A 6,000-nucleotide genomic window follows, 5' to 3' on the forward strand; every position below is an offset into this window, starting at 1 on the left:
GTTTCCAAAGCAGCTTGTTTTTGGAATCCTCTTCAATGAGCACAACATCTCCTACCTTAAGTGCCGGTTGTTTATTTGGATTATTCAAAGAATGAACAGTTCTAAGGTCAAGTAAATATTGCTGTTTCCATTTTATCCATAATTGCCGGAGAAGAAGAGTTTGATATTTTTTCCGTTTCAAAAGTGAAGATCTTTTTGACTCATTTTCGACTATTTCAACGAAATTGATTGGATATTGAGGTTCTCGACCAAAATTTAGGAAGTGCATTGGTGTTAAAGGCAAAGGTTCACTGTTTTCATTGTAGACGTAAGTTAGCGGACGCAAGTTGAGGACGGTTTCTATTTCTGTAAGCAATGTAGACATTTCTTCAAAATTTAATAAGGCTTTTCCTAAAATTTTCCGCAGGCAATCTTTTACGGATTTCACAAGTCGCTCGTAAAAACCTCCCCACCAAGCAGCTCTTTCAACTATATTTTTCCAAACTATTCTTTCTTTAGTTAGGAATTGCGAAAGTAATTTGTCAGAGATTATTTTTGATAAATCTTCTATTTCCTTTTTCGCTCTTTTAAAGGTTTTCGCGTTATCCGAATATATTATCTTACAGTTTCCTCTTCTAGCTAAAGATCTTCGAAGTGCCAATAAGAAGGAGGGTGTAGTCATATCGCTCACGAGTTCGAGGTGAATTGATCTTGTGATCGCACATGTAAACAACACTATATAGGATTTTCGAACTTCTTCAAAATTTTTTACATAAATGGGTCCCGCAAAATCTAATCCGCAAACTGCGAATGGAGGCGAGGTGTTACTTCTGTCAAGCGGCAAAGGAGCTGTAATTTGATTAGCAGCCTTCGCAAGATATTTTTGGCAGATTAGACACTTTTTGATAACACTCTTGACTAATTGCCGTCCCTTTGGAATCCAGAAGCGTTGTCGAATTCTCGCTAAAGTGCAAGCTGTTCCACCATGCATCATTTTCTCATGTTCTCTTCTTGTGATTAAAAATGTCAGCCAGGACCGTTTTGGAAGAATAATAGGATGTTTTTCCTCTGTGGATAATTCAGCAAATTCTAATCTTCCTCCTAGCCTAATAATTTCATTTTCGTCTATGAATGGCAAAAAGTTGAACAAATCAGAATCTCTTCCTATCGGATCTCCACTCTTCAAAGATTCGTACTCTTCTTTAAAAAATGTCTTTTGTTCCAATCTTATCAGATGATTCTCAGCTTCTTGTAATTCTTCAGTGGTCAATGTGATTCCTATACTAGAAATCTTTCTAAATTTCATGATTGACTTTTTCACCCAAGCTGTTACCCTTACTAACTTCTCCATATTACTAAATTTAGTGATGTTGATTGGATTTTCCTCTTCTTTAACAAGACATTCACACTGGAAGATGTCCTTCGATTTCTCTCTGTATTCTAATTCTTCTGTATTTATTGCTTCATAATTTTCTGACTTCGGCCAGTATTCCGGAGGATCTCTTAACCACCAAGGTCCTATCAGCCAGGTTGGATCTTCTAGCAGTTTAGAAACTTTTGCTCCCCTCAACAAGGTATCTGAAGGATTAACCTTTCCGGGACAAAAAAACCAGTCTGAAGGTGCTGTGAATTTGTGAATTTCCTCAACCCGATTCTTGACAAAAGGTTTGAACTTTTCAGGAATTCCTTTTATCCAACAAATTGTTATCTTCGAGTCAGACCAGAAATAGCACGGAATGTCACGTTTCAAGGCTTTCAAAATACTAAAACTTAATTTTGCTGACAGTAATGCAGCCATGAGCTCTAGCCGAGGCAATGTAAGAGATTTCATCGGAGCAACTCTGTTTTTTGAAGCTACAAAAGCCGTTCGAACGTCTTCATTTCGTGATATAACACGCATGTAGGCAACTGTTCCAAATGCTTTCATACTTGCATCACAAAAGAAATGCAATTCAAGAGTCTTGATATCAATATCTGGGTTTTCGGAAAAATAGTAGCGAGGAATTGAAATTTCCGTCAGTTGTGGAACTTCTTCGCACCAGCTTTTCCATAACAAACTTAAATTTTCGGGTAATCTGTCATCCCAGTCAATACGTAACGCCCAAATCTTTTGCATCAAACATTTAATTCTCACTGTAAAAGGACCTAAAATTCCGATGGGATCAAAGATGCGTCCTAAGACCTGGAGTACATATCGTTTAGTGTCCGTTCTTTTCGAAACAAATTTGACTAGATCTCCAACATCAAAATAAAGAATGTCCTTCAAGTTGTCCCAAGCTATACCTAAGACTTTGTAAGTTATATTTTCTTCTCTGAGGGGTTCGGAATTATCATTCGAAATTACCCCATGTTTTATCCACAATTCGCGTAGGGTCTTTGAATTAGTGCGCCACTTGTGTAGTGACAAACTAGCATCTTCGAAAATTGCTATAGACTCTAACGTGCGGGATAAGGCTTCATCTTCTGATGCATGACTACCGATGATGTCATCGACATAAATATTATCATTTAAAAATTTTGTAGTCGCCGGATATTTCTCAGTATACTGTTTCAGATGATATTTCAAAGTTCCGGCCAATAAAAACGGGCTGCTACTGATGCCGAAGACAACACGCGTAAATTTATAAACCTGGGGCGCAATAGATTCGTCCGAGGGGTCATCAGTAAATAAAAAACGAGTTACATCCCTATCTTCTTCGTTGAGCGAAATTTGCAAAAAGGCTTGTTTCATGTCCGTGGTGTAAGCAATGGGATGAAAGCGGAATCTCAGTAAAATATCTAATATTTCAGAGTATAAATTTGGACCCGTATGAAGACAGTCATTTAAAGATAGATCATTAGAATCATGAGAGGAGGCATCAAAAACTATACGCAATTTACTCGTTTCACGATCTTTCTTAATTATTTCTCTGTGGGGCAAATAAAATTTAATTGTGTCTTCCTCATCAGGGTTGACAACTAATTCAATAATTTTCTGTCGTACATAGTCATCTAACACCTTTTTGTATTCAAAATACAACTCAGGATTTCTATAAAATCTTTTTCTAAGTCTAGAAAATCTCTCTTCAGCTATCTTCCTATTATCTTTTAAATCCCGCTTTTCTAACTTCCAGGGTAATCCCACGGTATACCTTTTGTTTTCATATTTGATCTGAGACTCGAGTTGTCTCATGATTTCATTTTGTGTGGAGTCAGTATCTTGCTTCGAATCAATAAGACCTGAAGTCTCTAAGTCCCAAAACTTCTGAATTTGTTCTGAAATCACACCATCTTCGACGACTACATTCATCATTAAGGAAAAGTTATTTTCACTCTTTTTCCCTTGCAAACACCAACCAAAAATTGTTTCGACTGCAACTAGTGATTTGCTCAAATGCTTTATATTTCCCGTGACAACGTTATAATAATAATCAGCACCAATTAAAATTGTGATGGGCTCTTTACTCTCTGGAAAATCCGCGAGTGTCATATTTTTTAGCTGTTTCATACCCTTAAAGTCTTCAACTTCGGGAGGGGGAATATTTGATCTAGATATTTCGTCTGTAACCAACGCTTCAATTTCTATTTTGGAGTCGGGAGAGTTTCTGTTGATTAACGTAATTTTGATGACATCATACTGTTTCTCGATCGGGATTTTACGTCCAAATGTGTACACAGATAATTTTTCTTTCCTTAGTACTTTGCATTTTAATTTATTAGCTATGTTTTGCGTGGTAAAGCTACGCATCGAACCACAGTCCAGTAAAACACGCGTGCCACAGTTCGAATCTAAGTTTCCATTTTTTGCTAACACATAGCTCGTTTGCAAAAGAGTCCTATTTTTATTTCCCAAATGCGATACAGCAGAAATTACATTATCCGTTCCATCGTCCACAAAAGATTCTTCATTAGGTTTATCTTTAGCCAAATCGTTAAATTTATAGCAAATATTTTCATTGTGTTTCCCTTTGCAAATTTCAAACTGACTTTGCAAATCTACAGTCTTTGATTTTATGTTTTAGCCCTAAACAAAGATAACACCTATTTTGATCCTTCAAAATATCCCTTTTCTCCTTAGTACTTAAAGCATGACAAAAGGACGAATCATGAAATGAATTACAAAAAATGTACTTACTATTCGGTTTTGATTTTTCTTCTGCAACTGCGACAAATTCATGTGTGGAGGGAACTGACTTCGGGTTCTTCCAAAAGGGTTTATTTCCAGAGCAATCTGGTTCTTTAAATCCGCTATTATGATGAAAAAAACTACGCTCTCGAACTTTGATTTCAGTTTGAATGAAATCCAGCAATTCAAAAATATCAGTATTCGAATTATTCACATTTTTTCGATTAAATTCCAAAGTCAGAATACTAGGAATATTTTTAAGTATAACTGCGGTAAGCATTGGACTATACGTTTCCGCTTTAATTCCCAAAGATGATAGACTTCTTACATTTGTTTCTATTTCATTATGCATTTTTCTTAATTTGGAAATGTCATTCAATTTATACACAGGAGTCAAATTTAACAGTTTGTCAAAATGCTCTTGAATTATAAGATCTTTCGATCCAAAACGCTCCTCGAGAATTTTCAACGCTGCGTCATAATTGTCATCGGTAATCTCAAATCCTTCTATTGCCATAGCGGCTGGTCCACCTAAATAACTTCGAAGATAATTAAATTTCTGAATTTTTGAAAGACCAGGATTATCATGAATCGAAGCTTTAAAAGTATTCCAAAAATTTAAATACTGAGTAATTTGACCAAAATATTTCGGAATAGTAAGTTTAGGTAGTTTAACAAATTTATTTTCAGAAACAGGTTCTGATTTGGAATGAAAAAGCGAAGATCGTTCTGAAATATTACTACTATCATTACTAAAAGATGTACTTCTCTTTTCGTTATCTTTTAACTTTTTACGACCGCGAAAAAGCATCAAAGTAATTTTATCACGATATTCATAAACAGAAGACACTTCAGAATCATACTCTTCAGCTTTAACCAACGGTTCAATTTTATCGTCAATCTTCATTAAAGATTCATATTTAATGTTCAGCTGATCAATGTTTTCTTCTAAAGTATCGAAATCAAAATTTTCACTCTTCAAACAGCTATCAATTTGATTACTTAATCTGGTACAGGATGATCTCAAAACAGTTCTGTTTTTCTTATACTTTTCAAGTTTATCACACTGTTCGTTATCAGACATTTTCATATCAAAAAGAAACAAAATTCTTCGCTTACCTAAAATCTTCAATAACAGCAAAAAAAGGAGAAGGGGAAAAAACGATATCCGTTACCAAGAAGAATGGATGAATATGCATGGAGAGTCTTAGGCGCCGTTATGTCTCACTGCTTTGTTCGAAATCCACAAAATAATCCACGGCATTCCAAATTCAGAATGTTCATAGTTCTGTTTTCTTGAAGAACTTATATTCTATTTAACAAACTTGATGAAAATCGCAACTGTTTATTTTTTCTAAGAATCCTTCAACAATAATATTCGACGTTCGTGTTCAAATTAACGAAGGAACTTTCGATTCCCGGCCGATGCACCATGAAAACGAATGTGGTTCAAATGGGCAATGAAGTCAAGCCATTAAAATTAGAATAAGTTTATTAATGAAGTCTAAAGCTAATTACTATCGAAACATATCAAAACAAAGGAGATAGGCATACGCCTCAACGAACATAGGCGATCTATCCACTTCCAAAGCAAATATACAACTGACTTCAAAGGGGAGTGGCTTAAAAATGACGTAATACAAAAAATAAAAGGAAAGCGAATCAAATCATTCAATAAAAAGAAACCATAAGTTTCGCTTCAGGGGTGCCACAATGGAGGTTCATGGAAGGACACCGTGACGTCCCCAAACTTTTCTTATTTGGCATACTTTAACCGACGATTCAGAAAGTTGGATAGAAATAGAACAATATTGCAATTTATTGTTTCGAAAAAATATTCTTCTAAGCCGAAGGTTGGAAGTTTGATTCCCGCTGGCACCCTGGTGCTATTTCCTTCTCTTGTGTTGTTAATCTTA

This window comes from Uloborus diversus, chromosome 1 (genome assembly GCF_026930045.1).
Source record: "Uloborus diversus isolate 005 chromosome 1, Udiv.v.3.1, whole genome shotgun sequence".
In the NCBI taxonomy this organism is placed as follows: Eukaryota; Metazoa; Arthropoda; class Arachnida; order Araneae; family Uloboridae; genus Uloborus; species Uloborus diversus.